At 38.9% G+C, this 21827-nt stretch overlaps 1 non-coding gene across 1 annotated transcript; it reads left to right on the forward strand.

Annotated features, from left to right (window-relative positions):
* Window positions 1-11665: 11665 nt before the first annotated feature.
* Window positions 11666-11772, forward strand: LOC131152548 (small nucleolar RNA R71). Its single transcript, XR_009136041.1, has one exon. It is a non-coding gene; the product is annotated as a small nucleolar RNA R71 (small nucleolar RNA).
* The last annotated feature ends 10055 nt before the right edge of the window (window positions 11773-21827 follow it).

The raw sequence follows: 21827 nt of genomic DNA on the forward strand, positions 1-21827 counted from the left end.
GTCACCATCTCTCGGCCTCTCCAATCAGTTTATATGTAGCGAATAGTACCTTCTACTCCTTTGAACACTACAGCACTGAAAACACTTTCTCTAACTCCTGCACCCAGTTTTCAGCGACTGTAGGATTTGTTCCCCTTGAGAAAGCTGGAGTATTCATCTTTATAAATTTCTCTATCGAGCTACCTTGACCCGCCAACAAACCACCCTGTTCTCTTGAACTCCTAGCAATTTCTGTCATAACTTGCTATGCTACGCTACGCAAAACTACATCTGAATCACCACCCGCAAAGCTTGAGGGTCCAGCACTCTCATTCCCACTAGCGTGGGCACTACTGCCTCCAGGATCCATCCTAAAAAACAAATAACTTAATTCAGAACCCCTTCACTATACATATCACCCAACCAATATAGTATATACACCTAGTTAATTCATCTCTCCTGATCTTAATTTAAGGTTCAATCCTACAACCTAGATACCTAACCCAATGATAGTTTACCATGACTTTCCTAAAATTGTCACCCCAGGAAAATCACACAAACCACCGCGGAAGTCCTGTATATAGACTACAAAACCAGATCTCGAATTCCCTTATCCTATACTCTGGTATTATTACTGTTGTATTCTAGAGTCTACAGAACCTAGTATCCTAGGCTCTAATATCAAACTGTAACAACCTACTTAAATATTCATATAATAAAACATAATTAATAACAAAGTCAACTCGAATCCATGGGTGTAACATCCTCAAAATTCTTACCATTTTTTTTTATATGTATATCTCCATCCATACCTAAGCAGCGGAAACACAAATCATATAACCATATATATATATATATATATATATATATATATATATATATATACATATATATATATGTATATATATACTACACAATACCAGAATCCAGTATATACAAGCCACAACCATACAAAATAAACCCCTCCAACATCATCTACCTCAAAAATACAAAACCCTATCATAACTCATGCTACAACTGGGGTAATCAAGTAAACTTTTTATCCGCGAGCCTAATCTACTCGCCTAACTTTCTCACCTAAAAAATGGTAAAGTAATGGGGTGAGTCGACGCTCAGTAAGTGGAAATATGCTATTACTAGTATGTGGCGACCGAGTCATAAAATTATAATAATAGTATTTAAAAACTGCATAATCTGGCAATTCTGTACAACACATGTATAATAACTTAAAACATTTGTATCATCTGAACTTTCTATCATTTATAGTGATACATTATACTATATACATTAAAAGCTGTAAAACTGTATACATATACATAACTGTGTTCTTTCCTTGGGACTCTATATGTCATGATTTGATCCCTCATGACAGGGTTATGCGGCCCATAGGCGGGACTTAACCTGGTTGGCCCTCTAGGTAAGTCATTATACTCTACACTACCTCAGCCCTGCCAAACTGCATACTCTCTTAGGTGCGGGACTGGCCGTTACCTCGTCAAACTGGCCCCTCAACCCAGCTAACTAGGGAGCTGCATACTCTCTAAGCACGGCTGATGGTACCCATATACTATCTGAGATATGCGGTTGCACTCTATCTATATCTAGCAACGGTACCATGCTCTATATTCTTTATCTGTATCTGTCTGTAATCATTCCTCAGGGATCTGATACCATATATATACTTATATATATATATATATATATATATATATATATATATATATATATGCTCTTTTACTGTTTTCATCGTGTTTCCAAAATTACCATAACGCTATCTTTCTATATTGTAAATCCTGTAATCTCTGTATCATATATCTATAGCATTTTGATGTTATCTCTGTATAATATGTTATACTCTGTCTATATGCTCTGAATGTTATGGTAATAGGAAACATGGCAAACTATAAATACTGTATACATTGTTCTGTATAAAGCTGTAATATATTCAGATCTAAGAAAAACTGTAACATACTGTTCTAAATAAAATATCTGTGTAATCAGTATAGTATGATATACTGTAAAAACTATATAAGTTCTTCATCACATAAATATCTACTCAGGCCACACAAGTATTTAAAACTCATATTCTGTAAAACTGGGTAATAAACTGGTATGTACATATGTGTAAAATATTTGATAACATTATAAAAATTCCTAGCATAGCATATTTCCCTTACCTTATCTCTGAAAAGCCCCTATGGTACTCTAACCCTATACCCGCAGGGCTCTCCACTCAACACCTTGAAAACCACATCCCCTAGAACAAAATATCAGTATTTTTTCATGTATTGTATTTCTTATAACTGAGGAAAAGACAAATACTGAATAAAATGTCATATCCTGAGATTGGGACGAAATCCAAACCAACTCCACCAACGATCAGCTTTAGCAAACTTGCAGAGAACTTCGCTAGAAGCGTCGTGATGGCTTCAAATCTTCAATCCGATGAGAAAAAGGCCCGAAATTGAAGAGAGAATAAGAGAGGGACATAGAGAGAGAGAGAGAGAGAGAGAGAGAGAAAAGCCGGATTTGTCGACCAGATACGTCACCTCGTCGACGAGTCCTTTAATAATTTCATTGAAGAACTTCCTCCCTCGTCGATGAATTTCAAACTATCCCAAAAACCCTTCTCGGTATTTTCTCATCGATGAGGTCCACTTATGCGCTCGTCGACGAACTCCCTGTGTTCGTCGACGAAGCCTATTGCCTTCTTCCATTTTTGTTTCTATTTCCCTCTCTCTTTATTATTTAATTACCATTATTTTCTGGGTCATTATAGTGCATATCAGAGACACCTGTCATACACAGCGGAAACCTAAGCTGTAGTAAATTTAAATCACATTTACTAACCATAAAATCCAAATACCAGAGTTAACTACATTCCCAAATATTTGTATTTATATAAAATCTCTAAAAATACAGAATATATTCATAGCTAGGAACCCACCACACCAATCTATGGTTCTTAGATAAAAAAAAAAAAAAAAAAAACATACCCTCCTAGCTGGGTAGAACTACACTATCTCAATGGCGGCCTTAATCCGTCGGTCCTCCTAGGTTTCCTGAAAATTATTTAAGTTTGGGGGTGAGATACTTCTCAGTAAGGGAAAATAAACTAAATACAGCTGTGTGACAACATGAACATTTAATGCAATTATACATGTACAGTACATTTCATATATCTATAAACATTCATCATAACATACTGAATAATCATATACTTTCGTATTTTCTAATAAATCATATAGTTCATAAAATGTTTGTTATAGCTGATAATACTAAAAACATACTCAGGATGAATAGGTAACTGATGTCATGTATTAACCCCCATGATGGGTTGTGAAGCCCGAAGGCGGGACCCGACAATGGTTGGTCTACCACTACTGAGTTAAAAATGTTTGTAAGTACGATGGGCCCACCACACCCTAGTCTGGACTGCCAGGTGGACATCTACAACTCTACACTGAAAGCCACATCGACTATCCATCTCCCACCCCCTCGTGGGGTGGTTAGCACCAATCTGAACATAGATATCTAATCTATATAGCTACGGTACCATGTTCCTAAAACTGAACTAAACTAACATCTAGGTTTTGATAACATATAATACATGATAATATAGCATTTAACATAAAGGAATTGGTAGCATTTTCTATAATTTCATAAATACGGCCTCGCGCCGATCATTTCGTAAATACGGCCTCGTGCCGATCATTTCATAAATATGGCCTCGCGCCAAACATTTCATAAATATGACCTTGCGCTGATCATTTGGTAAATACGGCCTCACGCCGAACATTTCATAAAAACCATTCTAAATAAATAAATCAATTATCATGTATTTTCAAACTCACAATGGACTGTATTATTTCATAATTCCTGAAAACATGTTTACTCGTAAAATTTCTATCACATAATACTTGTCACATAAAATAATATTCATACCACACATTATTGAGTAAAATCATACATTTCATTCTAAAATTACATTTCCTGTATAACAGCAGTATTTTCCAAAATATGCATTTTCTTAATAATATTCAAATATATCACATGCTTTCCTGAAAATTAATTTGCTCATAAAAATAATACTAATTTGCATGGAAAATTAACTGTTTTAATTTATTCCCTTACCTAACACTGGAGAGAAACCCCCTAAAAATTCTGGTCCTGCACTCGCAGGGTTCCCCATTTAACTCCCTAAAAACAATAACTTTCAGAACGAAACTTTAGTATTTTCACATGAGTATCATTTTCTATAACTGTGAAAAGATCAAATTTGGCATAAAAAGTCGTACCTCAACTCAGGGATGAACTTCAACTTGCTTCCATCAATGATTCGCTCTGGTAGACTTGGAGAGAACTTCCCCATGAGCATCGTGGTGGCCTCAAATCGTCGATCCTACGAACAACAGAGCCGAAATCAAAAAGAGAGGAGAGAGAAATCGTAGGGAGAGAGAAAGAGAGAAGGAGTGATTTCTGATTTTTTTTTTTGCGTTAAAACCGAGTTTCACACTATTTATACTAGGGGCTTCGTCGACGAGGCCAATAGGGGATTTGTCGATGAACTTTCCCCTTCATCAACAAAATTCAAAGTAGCCCAAAAATCCTCTTGGTATCTTCTCGTTGACGAAATTCACCTTCGTCGACGAGCTCATAATGCAATGTCATCGAGAACGCTTCGCATTCGTCGACTAAACCTGTTGCGCCCCCTTTCTATTCCCATTTTCTCTCTTAATTATTATTTAAATACCATTATACTTCAGGTCATTACAATAACTGTAGATACTGGTGCATGCTCTAACTTCCGACTCAACACATCGGCTACCACGTTAGCTTTCCCAGGGTGATAGCTAATGGTGCAATCGTAGTCCTTGATCAGTTCAAGTCACTTTCTCTGCCTCATGTTCAACTCCTTTGGTGTGAAAAAGTATTTGAGGCTCTTGTGGTCCATGAAGATCTCACACTGTTCACCGTACAAGTAGTGTCTTCAGATCGTCAACACATATACTACGGCCGCCAACTCCAAATCTTGTGTGGGATAATTCTTCTTGTACTCCTTGAGTTGTCGAGAAGCATAAGCAGTTACTTTTTCCTATTGCATCAGCACACATCCCAAACCTTACAGCGATGCATCGCTGTAAATTACAAAACCACCATCCTCATTTGGGATGGTAAAAATCAAAGCAGTGACTAGTCGGTGTTTCAACTACTATAAACTTTGCTTGCACTCGTAAATCCAATCAAATCTCACACCCTTCCTTGTCAACCGTGTTAGAGTGTCAAATAACTTAGAGAATCCTTTCACAAACCATCGGTAATACCAAGCCAGTCTTAGGAAACTCCGAACATCCTACACACTCTTCGGTTTCACCCAGTCAACCACTACTTCTATCTTACCTGGATCAACTAAGATACAACCTCCCGACACGACATGGCCAAGAAATGAAACCTTCTTGTTAGAATTGGTGTATTCCCAAGAGGGGGGGTGAATTGGAATTTTAAACTTTTCTCCTAGGTTGAGCTAGATGTTAGCATAATACTACAACCTTGGGTCCTTCTATGCAGTTCCAAATACACCGATAAATATAATATACGGAAATTTAAATCAAGAGCATCATTCACATAATAACATACACGTTCTGTAAATATAAAGTGCGTAAATATGAACAAACACACGATATGTTATCGAGGTTCGGCCAACTGTGCCTACGTTCGCCCCTCTAGTTCACAAGCCCGAGGATTCCACTAATAGCTCACTTATGGGTGGAGCGGCACCGATTACAACCAGGTCAATTAGCACAGGGCTGACCTCAACCTTAACCAGGTCAATTAGCGGGGCTGACCTCAACCTACATGCCTTAACAAGATGGCGCACCTAACTTTCCTAACCGGGTCTAAGCAAATCTGGGACTATTCCAAGGCTAGTCTCCTTCTTCAAGCCTGTGCCTGGAAATACAATAGATGTGTATTACAATAAAATGGTACAGTGATTATGCTTTCATGTAAAGCAGATGTGTACCCAGTTACGTTTAATCACATACACCACCAATGATATAATAAGTAAGCTCAATGCGGTCTAGTGTATCAACTCTCAAATATATTTACTATTGATGTAATTAGTGCGTGAGAATGCAAACCTATATGATCTTTGTATCACTAGATATTCAATCTAAATGCTCAAACAAAGATGTCAGTCAAGTCTCAAATATTCCAATCAGCAAAATATCTCAATCGTGCAAATGTCGAATAATGTATATGCTTGGTTTGCAAAATATATTTAATCTTCGTATCAGCAAATAATGTGTAAGTTAATGAATATTGCAACAAAGTTTTTTATCTCATAAACAAATATCTCTTCAAATATATTTTTCAATATAAAACACGCTAGATATTTGAAAATGATTTTAAAAGGATTTTGCAAACAAAAACAAATAAAATCTTCTCAAGATGTTGCAATGAAGGTGCAATCTTATAAAATCTAATAAAGTCTCCTTAGGATAGACTTATTAACAAAGTCCCCTAAGAATCCTTAAGGTTTTGCTCTCAATAAAAATAATATCAATCAAGTAAAGCAAGGAGAACAAACCTATAGAACAACCACACTTAAACACACTTACAAAGAAGTTTGAGTAGTAAGATCGGATAAGAATAAGTGAAGGAAGCTCAAAAATAAGTATTATAGTTTTTGGGATTTTCAGGGAATTTTTCCTAATCAAGATTGCTAATCCTCTTCTAATCTTTGCAAATGATGGGCTATTTATAGAGAATGGAGGAATTATAGCCGTTAGGACATGTAGGGTATTATTAATATTGTTTAAGATTATTTTAACCCTAATTAACCCTATTTAAAAAATGTTTAACCGCTGTAAAAATCAGGGCAACCCGAGAGGTCCAGTCGACTAGAACCATTTCAGACGACAAGAGTTCATATGATTCGGTTGACTAGAACACTTTTGAACTGGAGACTCGGTCGACCAAAAGTGCCTGTCAAAGGGCGATTTTCCATTTCTCCGAGGTTCAGTCGACCAGGCCATTTTGAACTAAATGGTTCTGTCGACCAGACAGTTGGGATTTTTCCTGAGGATCCTTGGTCAACCAGGTAGTTGGTGTATAAATTTGGCCCAGTCGACTAGATGGTCAATTTGTTGACCTTAGGAGGTTTCGGTCGACTGGGGTACACTGGTTCGGTCAACCAGGACCTTGGTCAATTGTTGACCTAGGCCAGTTTCGGTCGACTGGGGCAGAATGAACTGCCTTGATCGGTTAATCAAAAGTGCACAATGTGTATATTTCGGTCCTGTTTTGAATCACTCAAATCCTAATCAAGTGCCTAACATTCATAGGTGCAATGGTGAGTGTCCTAGGGTCATTTATGTCCAATTAAAGACACCAAACGGTCGACCGAAGGGTAAACCCTAAGGTCTTTCTAAGGTCACTTTACATTGTATTTGGTTTGAGCGAATGTATTATATCATGCATGTGATGTGTGTGAGCTTATTACAAACCAATCCCTATTTACTATTATAGACCAATTACACGTATGAATATAGATTACAATTGAAAACAAGAATTGGTCTTTAAGTTTTATTTGCTTTACGTGCATCTTGATATTGACAATTGAGGTTCCTGCACATAATCTCAAATACCCATTAGATACAATGAGTATTTTTCATAATCAAAATCGGGCGTGACCTATAAGGTCAACACTTCTTCAACCAGAACTCACATTTCCTCAACTTGGCATATAGCTTCTTTTCCCATAGTACCTGAAGTACCAACCTCAGATGGTTTTCATGCTCTTTTGAATTCTTAGTATATACCAGAATATCGTTGATAAACACCACTAAAAACTGATTCAGGTATTCATGGAAAACTTTGTTCATGAGGTTCATAAATACCGTCAGGGCATTAGTCAACCCAAATGGCATGACTAGAAACTCGTAGTGACCGTATCTAGTTCAAAAAGCAATCTTTGCAACATCCTCCATCCTAACTCTCACCTAATGATACCCTGACCGTAGATCGATCTTTGAAAAGACCTACGTTCCCTATAGCTGGTCAAACAGATCATCTATACGAGGCAATGAGTATCGATTCTTCATTGTTACCTTGTTGATCTCGCGGTAATCAATACACATTCGCCTCAACCCATCCTTCTTCTTCACAAACAATATTGGAGCTCCCCAAGGTGAAACACTAGGTCAAACAAAGCCCTTATCCAGTAGTTCCTGTTACTTCTCCTTTAATTCTTTAAGTTCAACTAGAGCCATCCTGTATGGAGCTTTAGAAATCGGTGCCTTGCCTGGCAGCAATTCAACAGCAAACTCCACCTCATGATCAGGAGATAAACTGGGTAAGTCTTCCAGGAATACATCCAAAAATTTGTTAACCACTTGAATATCTTCAAGTTTCAAATCATCTCGTGGTGGTTCCTTCACGCAAGCTAGATACCCCTGACATCCATCCAAAAGTAGCCTTCTAGCCTGTATAACCGATAGAATTTGTGGAGTCGAACGCACACACGGTCCTATGAACTCATACTCCTACTCCCCAGGAGGTCTGAACACTACTACCTTCCTACAAAAATCAATCACCGCATAACTAGAGAATAACAAATCCATCCCTAGTATGACGTCAAATCCACACATGTCGTATACTACAAAGTTCACCGGTAGCAGCCTTCCCTAAATAACCACTGGGCACTTTCCTAACATCTTACTACAGATCGTTACACTCTCAGTCGGTGTAGCCACATACAACCACTCATTCATCAGTTGGGTTACAACCCCACATAATTTCACAAAACTTGCAAATAAAAAAGAATGGGTTGCTCCCAAATCAAATAAGATAACAACTCTATTTAAAAGCAATAACATGGTACTTGTCACCAACATTTCCAGCATGTTCCATATCTGCTGGAGTAAGAAAGTACACCCTCACCAGAGCCATGTTTGCCTGATAGTTTCCCTGAGGCATTTGATTACTTTCACGATTCTAGCTCAGTGAAGGCATATTGCTCCTTTGTGCGTGGTAGTTTTGCGATATGTGGCTCAATTTTCCACAGTTGTAGCAGTTACCCCAAAACGGCTAGCATTCATCGTCATGCCATTTACGACACCGGCTGCATTGCGCGAGAGATGGATCCCCCTAAGGACCCTATTGTTTGGTATTCTGGCGATAACCCGAACCATAATTCTTCTTCTTCCACTGTCCCTGTCGATGACCAATCTAAGAACCAGAAAATACTGGCCTCTTCCTCTGTTCTTGTACCACCACCTCCCCCTGGAGTTCAGCCTCAACTATGATGGCTTTATCCAATAGGACAGAGAACTCTTGAATCTGCAGCACACCCACAAGCCTGCAGATGTCCTTCCTCAGACCCTTCACAAACCTCTAAGTCTTCTCATACTCGTTTAAGATCAAACACGGCGCAAAACAAGATAGCTCAATATATCTGGCATAATATCTCTGCACCGTCAGGGTTCCTCGAGTCAGGCTCGATAACTCATCAGCCTTCGCATCACAAGTGGAAGCCGATAGTACCTCTTGAAAAATACCTCCTTGAAGCGGCTCCAAGTCATACCAGAGAGACCAGCTCTCTACTTTTCAAGCAGACTCACAGCAGTCCACCATCTTTCAGCTTTTCCTACCAGTTGAAAAGTAGAATAGAGAACCTTCTTCTAGTCAGTGCAATGTAGAACTTCAAATATATTCTCGGTCTTTTGCGCCTAATTTTCTATTACAATCAGATCAGGTCCTCCCGTAAACATTGGAGGGTGCATGCGGATGAACCTAGTCTCTATGGTACACCTCGTAGCAATAGGAGAATGCTCACGTCTCCTAACACTTTGCCCGATCTCTCACATAATCCGCCTCGTCAAACCCTGAGGCACAGAAGGAGACCCATCACCCGTAGTCTCCTCAGAACCACTTATATCATACCCAGTTAACACAATCATTGAAAGGTAATCACGTTAACTACAACTCTCAGTGGTCCAGGTCTATCCTAACACCTCGACACGAAACCATCAATGGTTTGTTGTGATTTTACTGAAATCATCACTCTAGGAAAAACACAGAACACCGCCAATGAGTCCCCGTCTAGTTACAAGACAACCCTTGACCTACTCTACCCATTTCCTACATCCTATACACTGGTATATACACATACTCATGCCTAACCAAGTCTATAAGACGTAACAACCTAGTTTTGCTCTCATACCAAGTTGTCATGCCCCAAACCCACGGATGGGCCCCAAGTGTGAATTTAGTAACCTAACCTGTCTCCGTATCAATTAAAAAAAATTTATCCACTTTTACCAATACATCTTCTATGATTCCACATGGATACTTGATGGATCGGTCTACTAGTTGCAACGAAATGGTTGTTTGTTTCATCTCTCCAAGTCCCAATTTCCTGCAAACAGAAAGTGGCATAAGATTAATACTAGCACCAGGATCACATAAAACTTTATCAAAAAATAAATTTCCAATAGTGCAAGGCAAAGTAAAACTCCCTAGATCTTTTAATTTTTGAGGCAATTTCTTTTGAAGAATAGCACTACACTCCTCGGTAAGCCTCACTGTTTCGAACTCCTCCAACCTTCTTTTCTCTGAAATGATCTCCTTCAAGAATTTGACATAGTTTGGCGTTTGATCCAAGGCATCTGCAAAAGGAATATTTATGTGAATTTTCTTAAAAATATCCAAAAATTTAGAAAATTGCTTATCCAATTTTTGCTTTTGAAAGCGTTGAGGATAAGGGAGTGGAGTAGAGAGAATAGGAGGATTGTCAAGAAATGAAATTTATGGAAGTGTGTTCATCTCTCTTGGTGTGTCATCCACAATCTCCTCTTCTTCCCCTTTATTCTTGCTTCGGCCATTCTTTTCAGGTGTAGGTGTGGACATGGTTTCCTTTGCCGGTGATTTCTCAATTTCTCTTCCACTCCTAAGTGTGATGACATTGCATTGTTCCTTAGGATTCACTTCTGTGTTGCTAGGAAAAGTTCCTCTCTATTGGGTATTTATAGTTGTGGCCAGTTGCCCAATTTGCATTTCAAGGTTCTTCATAGTGGCTCCCATATTGTTACAATGAGTCTCAATGTTGTCTAGTCGTGCATCTGTCTTTTTAAACTTTGCTTTTGTCTCTTCAACAAAAGATATCATGGCATCCTCAAGTGACATCTTCTTCTCACCTTGATGACTCTCAAATCCTGTAGGAGGTTGCAACACATTCCTTGTATTTCCATAAGACAAATTCTCATGATTTCGAAGCCCTGAATGGTAATATTGTGGCAAAGGATCACCACGATAATTGTAGTTCTGAGATGTATTGAACCTATTCTTGACTCGCTCCAATACTCGAATCTATCCTACTTGTAGCTGCCACATATTCTGCACCTTGTGGTATCCTCTGGGTTGTCAAAGCTGAAATCTGATGGGATAGAGAAGCGACTTGAGCTGAAAGTGCAGCAAACGACTCCAATTCCTGAATTCCAGCAACTTTCTTAGCCATAGTTCTTTCAGTTGACCATTGATAGTTATTTGAGGCCATTTCTTTAAAAGAGCAGTAGCACCCTCAGGTGTCTTTGACATCAAAGTTCCCCCAGATGCAGCATCAACTAAAGTCCGCATTTGCCCATTTAATCCATTATAGAATATCTAAATTTGCAACCAATCAGGCAATCCATGTTGTGGGCAGCGTCGAATCAAATCTTTATACCTTTCCCATGCTTTATAGAGTGATTCAAAATCATGCTGCTTGAATTGACCAATCTCACTCCTGAGTTGAGCTGTTTTTGCAGGTGGAAAGAATTTAGCTAGAAATTTTTCTGCCATGTCCTGCCAACTAGTAATACTCCCAAGTTAGCCAACCTCTTGCTTTGTCCCTCAAAGAGAAAGGGAATAATCTCAGTCTAATGGTGTCTTCAGTAACACCATTGATCTTCACAGTATCACAAATCTCCAAAAACATCGCTAGATGGATATTGGGATCATCAAGTGACGATCCACTGAATTGGGCCTGCTGCGCCATGCTGATTAATGCGAGTTTGAGCTCAAAATTGTTGGCATTATGGGCTGGCGTCTGATACCCGAATAGTTGTCATTCACAACTGGTTGCACATAATCCTTCAGGGCGCGTGGTTGTGCATTATCTTGTCCATCCATGGCTAATACCTTCTTTTTTTCTTAGTGCTCTAAGCGTTCTTTCAATCTCCAAATCAAAAGGAATAATGTCACGTGTTCTAGCCCTGCACATCCAACATAAAAAAAAAAAAACACACCAGAAATACAAAAAATAAAAATAAAAAAATAAAATAAAGAAAATAAATAAATAAAAATATAAAAAGAGAATTCTAAATTAAAACCAAGATTACTTTGTATCGATATTGGCAAAAATAAGAAAAGCTCAATCGCCCGACAACGGTGCCAAAAACTTGACCGGTGCAAACTGCAAGTGCACAATATCGTAGTTTTATAATATAATGATGTGTAGAGTATCGTCCTCATTGATTGATGTCTTAATTTTACCAAGTACCAAAATTTTACTAACCTTGATTTTATTTAGAAAAATTAATAATTTTAGACTGCAAAATTTAAACAAAGCTACTTTAAATAAACTATTCAGGAGAATTTAAAACTGGATACCGCGTGTCAAATTAATGATGGTGAAAACTTCTAGGAAACCGATTTCACCTAGTTTCTCACTAGGCTTTACTCATTTAGCTAATTCAACTTCGTTTTCTCTGTTTGTTAGCAAATCACCAATTTTTCCAAAAGCCTCTTTTGATAGTCAATCAGAACCTATTCTTGTTTATTATTTAACATAAGAGTATGCAAATTAATAACGTAAGAACGCAGTAAGACCCTCAATTTTTAATGCTACGTAGGTTTATACAAGTCTTTCGATCTCTATATTTACCTACGCTGAATTATCCAAGATCTATCCTATAATCCCCCCTTTCGATAGCAAATCACAAGGCTAAAATCATTTAATTAATGGTCAGTTAATTAAAAGCATTAGGCACAGAATAACTCAAACAAACATTAATAAAAACTACTTCAGATTAGCATTAAAGAACTAGCATAGTTTGAAACTAGCTACATCGTTTTCCTAGAATTCAAAATTTTAGTTCATTCCAAAAATTAAATCCAACATAACAGATTTCACCATATTTTCTTCAATTTGGAGCGTACGGAAAAGATCAACACTCGCCGCACCGCCGTCGCACGTCACAAACACCCCGAACACCACCATTGTTCGCCGCCTTCCGATTCTGAAAAGATATTATTTTTGCGTGCTTCAAACTCCCCTTTGCTGGCTGTGTGTGTATCTTCGCAACACCCCTCAAAAGAAAACCACAGGAAAGCTCCCAAAAAATAATTTTTTCAAGAAACTCTCTGTGTTTTGGCCTCCCTTGTGTGTCTAACCAAGAAAAATCAATCCTTTCTTTTTTTCTCCTATGGTGCGGCCTTTTCTCTCCAGCCCAGTGCACACTGCCCACCCTCTTCTCTTCTTGCGCACCGCCCTCTCCCAAGGAAACCCTCCTCTTTTACTTTTTCATTCCTTTCCTTTTGTTCTTTCTTTCTTTGCTTTTCTTTCCTTTCTTTTTTTCTTTCCATTCTATGTACCCAGTGCACATTGCCCTCTAAGATGACCCGGCTGAATGGCCACATCTAATTTTTTTTATTTTTTTTTTCTTTTTTTCGAAGGTACACGAACTGTCCTCCTCTTTCAAGACCACTTTCGACCCTCTTACAGCTCGTAACTCTCAAAGCTTAAAACACAAAAGATGTAGAACTCTTTTTTATATTTTTTTAGAATTTTGAATCAGTTCGATCGGAGCTCGGATGAGAAAGTTACGCCAAGATTACGTAGAATTGTCGAAATAATCCATAAAAAGGTGTATGCTAACTTCACATCTGATTTCAGTCTTGATGCAACCATTATTTCGCAAAATGAAAGACATGAAAATTGTAGAAAATTTTCTTATCTTTCTATGGCATCCTGAATCATCTAAATCGAAGGTTGGATGAGAGAGTTACGCACATATTAAAAAGTGTCGTCGGTTTTTGGCTTCCGATAGTTGCCCTACAAGAAAAAATACCAAAATTTCATAAATTACTCAATAAAACTCAAATATTATAAATAGAACATAATTTTAAAATATTGAGAGTAATTAGGCATTTAAATACAAAATAAGATTCCCAATGCATGAATTAAAGCACCTAATTACGCAATTTAAGCGCGTAATCAGTTACTGCGTAGATCAGGGGAGGAATCTCTATATTTTTAGAGGATCAAAAAGTTGTTTCGAGGATTTTCGGGTTTCAATCCAAAACTGAGGTAAGGGTCCGATTTCAATTTCATTTCGGTTTATATGTAGTAGTAAAAATTTTAGTGAAGTATAGTTCATGAATGTTTAGATTTTGGTGTCTCAGTTCATAAAGTTTGTATTTTGGTATACGAGAAAGGTAAGGGGATTCTGTTCATATCAGTTTATTTTTTAAATCAAGATTGGTAAACCTGTAGTTTACGATCATACGTATGTTTTGATTACTTAATTAGGAAAATCTATCAAGTGAAAATGTGAGATTTTCAGGTTACGATTTTTGGGAAAATTTGGGGGTTTCGTGTATCATCTCTGTTTTGTTGGAGCAATTGTATGTTGTATTAAAACTATAGTATTGAGATGATCGTACTCAAATTTGTATTAAACTGTATTCTTGAATTGAAAATGATAGGATTTGTTATATACCAAATAAGTGTGGAATGAACTGTTGTATGTAAAATATTCCAGGGTTTTGTAAAAACAGCTAGGGACGGCTAATTACCGTACGCTGATGAGTATAGGGACGTGAGTTCCAAAATTGTTCCAGGTTTTGTAAATCAGTTAAGGGCAGCTAATTATCATACACTAAATCAGCTAGGGGCGGCTAATTATCGTACGATGATGCCATGTCTTGGTTAATTACTGTGGGTGAGAATGTCCGACTCTATATCCGAGGGTGTGAAATATCGCCTGTTCTTTCTAGCTGGTCACCGATGGGTGTGTGCTACATCGTACTAGAAACGATATCACTGTGAGGCTTCGATTATTGCAGGGTATCAGGTGCTTGAGTGTGACAACACTGACCGTATGTTTGGTATCGTATGTACTGGAACCGATTTGTGAAAAATACTGGAACTGTATTGAATTTTATTGTACTGTATTGTATTGTGTTGTGTTTTACGCCAAAATAACGCTCGTATGCCACACACTAATATAACCTACTTTCTTCCTTACTAAGAGGTGTCTCACCCCGAATATACAAATGTTTTTCAGGTCCTTCGGGTACCCAAAACTAGCATCCTAACGTCCAGAAGTGAGGGGTGTCATTTAGCTACGTTTAGTAAATGTGTAGGTACGACTTTTGTAAACGAGTTATGAGTGTTGGGTTTTTTGTAGACACCCGGAGTATGTATTGTATTTTTGGATGTATATTTCCAGTTATGTATAGACTCTAATATAGTCTAATGTATGTACAGAAAGAACATTTCTGCTATGTATTTGATGAGTATGGATATATATATATATATATATATGTGTGTGTGTGTGTGTGTGTGTGTGTGTGTGTGTGTGAATGTGTATAGGGTGTACGTGTACCCCATGAGGTCCGACCCACATTTAGTGTAGTATCATGTATGTTTTAATTGACATAGTTACAGGTTAGGTTACTATATTCACACCTGAGACCCATCCGCGGGTTCAGGGCATGATAGCTTGGTATCAGAGTTAAACCAGGTTGTTAGGTCTTGTAGACTTGGTTAGGTGTAGATTTGTGTACATACCAGAGTATAGGATGTAGGAAATGGGTAGAGTAGGTCAAGGGTTCTTATGTTATTAGACAGGGACTCGTTAGTGGTGTTCTGTGTTTTTCCTGGAATGACGATTTCAGTAAAATCATGGCAAACCATTGATGGATTCATGTCGGTGCGATAGGATAGACTTGGACCCATGAGAGTAGTAGTTGACATGATTAGTTTTCAATGATTATGTTAACTGTGTACGATATAGGAATTCTAACCGATTCCTATCTTACTTTCAGAATGGAGTTCAAGGATAACAATTTGGATAGTGGTTTTGAGGGGACTGTGAGTGATGAGTCTCCTTCCTTGCCTCGGGGTTTGACGAGGCAAGTTATGTGGGAGATCGGGCAGAGTGTTAGGAGATGTGAGCACTCTCCTACTGTTACGGGTTGTACCATAGAGAGGTTCGCCCGCATGCACCCTCTGATGTTTATGGGAGGACCCGATCTGATAATGGCAGAGAACTGGGTGCAGAAGACCAAGAAGATATTGGAAGTTCTGCACTGCACTAACCAGAAAAGTTATCTATTCTACCTTCCAACTGGCAAGAGAAGCAGAAATATGGTGGACAGCTGTGAGTCTGCTTGAGAAGCAGAGAGCTAGTCCATCTGGTATGTCGTGAAGCCGCTTCAAAAAGGTATTTTTCAAGCGATACTTCCTAGCTTTCACTCGTGACATGAAGGCTAATGAGATCTCAAGCCTGATTTAGGGAACCCTAACAGTGTAGAGATATGTTGCCAGATATATCAAGCTATCTTATTTAGAATCGTATTTGATTTCAAACGAGTATAAAAAGGCTCGAAGGTTCGAGAAGGGTCTGAGGAAGGACATCAGCGGGCTTGTGGGGATGCTGCAAATCCGAGAGTTTTCTGTTCTAGTGGATAAAGCCACCATAGTTGAGATGGATCTTTAGGGGGATGAGGTGGTACAGGAATAGAAGAAGAGGTTGATTTCTTCTAGTTCTCAGGCTGGTCCTCGACAGGGACAGTGGAAGAAGAAGAAGAACTATTGTTCGGGGTATTGTCAAAATATTGAACGACAGAGTTCTCAGAGGGATCTATCCTCCGCACCATACACCAGATGATGTAAATGGCATGACGGTGAATGCCAGCCATTTTGGGGTAACAACTACAACTGTGGCAAATTGGGCCACATATCCAAAAATTGTCAGGCATGAAGGAGCGATATGCCTACATAGAGCCAGAACCGTGGGAGTAATCAGATGCCTCGGGGAAACTATCAGGCAAACATAGCTCCGATGAGAGTGCACTCTCTTACTCCAGCAGATGCAAAACATGCTGTCACAGGTACCATGTTATTGCTTCCGAATAAAGCTATTGTTTTATTTGATTTAGGAGCAACCCATTTGTTTATATCTGCTAGTTTTGTGAAACTATAGGGTTGAAACCCAAGTGATGGATGAGTGGTTGTCCATGGTTTCACCGACTAGGAGTGTAATGATCTATAGTAAGATGTTGGGAACTACCCAGTGGTTATTTAGGGAAGACTGCTACCAAGGAACCTGCTAGTATACGACATGCATGGATTTGACGTCATACTTGGGATGGATTGGTTATTCTCTAGTTATGCGGTGATTGATTGTCGTAGGAAGGTAGTGGTGTTCAGACCTCCTGGGAAGCAGGAGTATGAGTTCGTGGGATCATGTGTGTGTTTTACGACATAGATTCTATCAGCAATACAAACGAGAAGGTTACTCTTGGAGGGTTGTCAAGGGAAACTAGCTTGTGTGAAGGAACCACCTCAGGATGATTTCATACTTGAAGATATCCGAGTGGTTAATGAATTAATGGATATATTCCTAGAAGAAGTACCCAATTTACCTCCTAATCGTGTGGTAGAGTTCGCTATTGATCTGCTACCAGGAAAGGCGCCAACTTTTAAAGCTCCATACCATATGGTTCCAGCTGAGCTTAGAGAGTTGAAGGAGTAGTTGCAGGAACTACTGGATAAGGGCTTTATCAGACCTAGTGTTTCACCCTGGGTTGCTCTAGTATTGTTCGTGAAGAAGAAGAATGGGTCGATGCGGATGTGTATTGATTACCATGAAATTAACAAGGTAATAGTGAAGAACCAATACCCGTTACCTCGTATAGATGATCTGTTTGACTAACTGTAGGGAACGTAGGTATTTTCGAAGATCAATCTACGGTCAAGGTATCATCAAGTGAGGGTTAGGACTAAGGATATTGTGAAGACTGCTTTTCATACCCGATATGGTCACTATGAGTTTCTGGTCATACCATTCGAGTTGACTAACACTCCAGCAGTATTTATGGACCTAATGAATAGGGTTTTCCATGAATTCCTAGATCAGTTTGTAGCAGTTTTTATTGATGATATTCTAGTATACTCTAGGAGTTCGGAAGAGCATGAGAACCATCTGAGGTTGGTACTTCAAGTACTACGGGAGAAGAAGTTGTATGCTAAGTTGAAGAAATGTGAGTTTTGGCTAAATCAAGTCGCGTTTCTAGGTCATTTGGTGTTGAAGGGTGGTATCTCAGTTGATCCTGGTAAGATAGAAGTAGTGGTTGATTAGGTGACACCAAAGAAAGTGCAGGATGTTCGAAGTTTCCTAGGACTAGTTGGGTATTACCCACGGTTCGTGGAAGGAATCTCTAAGTTATCCAGCCCTCTGACACGATTAACAAGGAAGGGTGTGAGATTTTATTGGACCGACGAGTGCGAGCAAAGTTTCCAGGAGTTAAAACACCGACTGGTCACTGCTCCAGTTTTAACCATCCCATCTGGGGATGATGGATTTGTGATTTACAGCAACGCATCACTGAAGGGTTTGGGTTGTGTGCTAATGCAACAGGGTAAGGTAATTGCTTATGCTTCTCAGTAACTCAAGGAGTATGAGAAAAATTACCCCACACACGATTTAGAGTTGGCAGCAATAGTTTATGCGTTGAAGATCTAGAGACACTACTTGTAAGTTTATAGTGTGAGATCTTCACGAACCACAAGAGCCTCAGATACTTTTTCACATAGAAGGAGTTGAACATGAGGCAGAGGAGGTGGCTAGAATTGATCAAGGACTACGATTGCACCATTAGCTCTGGGGAAAGCTAATGTGGTAGCTGATGTGTTGAGTTGGAAGTCAGAGCATGCGTCAATATCTGTAGTGGTAGGTTAGCATCATATCAAACAGCATCTGGAGAGTCTTAGCATGGAGTTGGTGGATGGTAATCATCAGGCTTTCATTGCTAACTTGGTGATCTAGCCAACATTATTTAAGAGGATTAAAACTGCAAAAGCTAATGATGCAGAGTTAGTCGAGGTAGTTGAGAAAGTGCAGCAAGGGTTGGCTGCAGATTTTAATATCTCTGAGGGAGGTGTACTAAGATTTGGGACCAAGTTGTGTGTTTCAAATGACGAAGGGATAAAGAGGACGATTCTGGAGGAGGCGCATCATTCTTTGTATACGGTACATTCGGGTAGTATGAAGATGTATCAGGATTTGCACGAATCTTTCTAGTAGAGTGGCATAAGAAGGGAAATTACTTGATTTGTGGAACAATGTCTGACGTGTCAGCAATTAAAGGTTGAACATCAGAGGCCAGCAGGGCCGTTGTTGTCATTAAGTATTCTGGAGTGAAAATTGGAGCATATTTCCATGGACTTTGTCACTGGGTTACCTCCAGCACTACACGGGCAAAATGTCATCTTGGTAATCGTAGACAGGTCGACTAAATCTGCTCACTTTGTACCAATGAAGGTTAGCTACTCTTTTAGTAGGCTAGCAGACTTGTACGTGCAGGAGATAGTCAGAATGCATAGGGTACCAATGTCCATAGTTTCATATCAAGACCCGATATTCCCTTCTCGATTCTAGAAGACCTGTAGGAAGCACTAGGGATGAAGCTTACTTTCAGTACAACGTTCCACCCCCAGACCGATGGACAGTCTGAGAGGATTATACAGATCTTGGAGGATATGTTACGGGCTTGTGTATTAGACTTTGGTGGTAGTTGGATCCAATTTCTACCATTATTGGATTTTGCCTATAACAACAGCTTTCAGGCTAGTATTGGGATGACACCGTTCGAGGCATTGTATGGTCGAAGGTGTCAGTCTCCTCTGTATTGGGATGAGGACGGTGAACAGCAAATATTGGGTCCCAAACACGTACAACAAGCTTCTAAGAAGGTCAAATTGATCAGGGATAGGATTAAATCAGCTTAGAGTCGGCAGAAAAGTTACGCGGATGTTTGCCACCGTGAGTTGGAATTCGAGGTTGGGGGTAAGATATTTTTAAGAATCGCTCCAATGAAACAAGTGATGAGATTTTTGAAAAAGGGTAAGTTGTGCCCGAGGTATATCGAACCATTCGAGGTACTAGAACGGGTGGGTCCGATGGCCCACAGGATTGCACTACCCCCAGTGCTCTCAAGGATCCATGATGTGTTTCATGTGTCCATGTTGAGGAGGGTGCCAGATCCATCACATGTGATTAGTTACGAGTCCTTAGAGATTAGGGATGCTTTGGCGTACGAGGAGATACCCATTCAAATTTTATACTGTAAGTTTAGAAGCTGCGTAACAAGGAGATACCGTTAGTGAAGGTATTGTGGTGGAATCACATGGTTGAGGAAACTTCTTAGGAGTTAGAGACGAAAATATGCCAAAAATATCCGCAGTTGTTTTGGGTAGAAGTTTCGATAGCAGGATCGGTGTGGGTATGTATGTATGTATGTAATATTCTATTATCATAGTAATGATGTGTGGTTAGTCTATGGGAGAGTATGTGATATTGTGAGCTCTCGAGACAGTGTATGTATGTAACCACGGTGTTCCTCCACCATAAGTGAGGGTATGTATGTATTTGGGATGGAGCTACTATGTGAGTGGCCGCTGGCTCTTTTTAGAGTCGGGTATGCTTTTGGGTATGTAGTTTAGCTGGTAAGTGAAAGATTACAAATTTCGAGGACAAAATTTTTGTAAGGAGGGGAGGTTGTAAGAACACAACCAAAGATATGTAGATTGAATAAATAACAAAAGGGTAAAAAGGTAAATTTTGTAGGCTTCATTGACGAAGTCATTGTTCTCATCAACGAAGGCCCTCATACTCTTTGTTGCCGAAATTCTGAGACTTGTCGATGGAGAGATATCGAACGTGTTGTAAAATATTGGAATAGGGTTCATCACCAAAGGAGTCGGTTCGTCGATGAAATGTATGGATGATTCATCAACGAAGGCACCGTCTCGTCGACGAGGTTGGCTGGGTCAAAGGGGTTATAAATATCCTATTTCATTGATTCATGGCTAAGTAAGCTAAAACTTTTTCTCTCTTTCTCTCTCTCTAGAACCAACGGGATCCCTCTCTTTCTCTGTTCGATTCTTCGTTGTTCGTCACCTAATTCGATGATCAGACGTTACTGCATGGATCAGGGAAGGAATCTCTACGTTTCTAGCGGATCAAAAAGTCGTTTCGAGGATGTTGGCCTTACAAGGCTTAAAATCTTGTTATCTTGTTTTGATGATAACAAACAAGTGAAATTTAATGTATTTGTGTGAGTAATGATATTTTAGGGTTCATATATGTGAAAGTAAGGTCAAAGTGCCCACAAGGATCCAATATGATGGAAGCAAGGTCAAAGTACTCACAAGGATCAAATGAAGCTTAAATGAGCCAAGACATGAATTACTTGTTGAAGAACATGAGGACATGAATAAGTTGTTGAAAGCCAAGGCATATTAAAGTCAAAAGATCCAAAGAAAGGTAAAGTAAGAAAGCTTAAAGAATATGGAAGCTTGAAGAAAAGATGGACAAAGCATGAAGACTCAAGAACTTAGAATGTTAATATTTTAGAAGTCTCATGTAAGTGCTTTAATGTTTAAAATATCGTTTGAAATATTTTGAAGCTCTTAGGTTAACTTCTTAGACCTAGATACATTTTAAAATGCCTGAATAATATTTTTATAAGGTCAAAAATTATTTTAAAAAGGTTAGAATCATTTTCGGAATAAAGAG

Source organism: Malania oleifera, chromosome 3 (genome assembly GCF_029873635.1).
Source record: "Malania oleifera isolate guangnan ecotype guangnan chromosome 3, ASM2987363v1, whole genome shotgun sequence".
NCBI lineage: Eukaryota > Viridiplantae > Streptophyta > Magnoliopsida > Santalales > Ximeniaceae > Malania > Malania oleifera.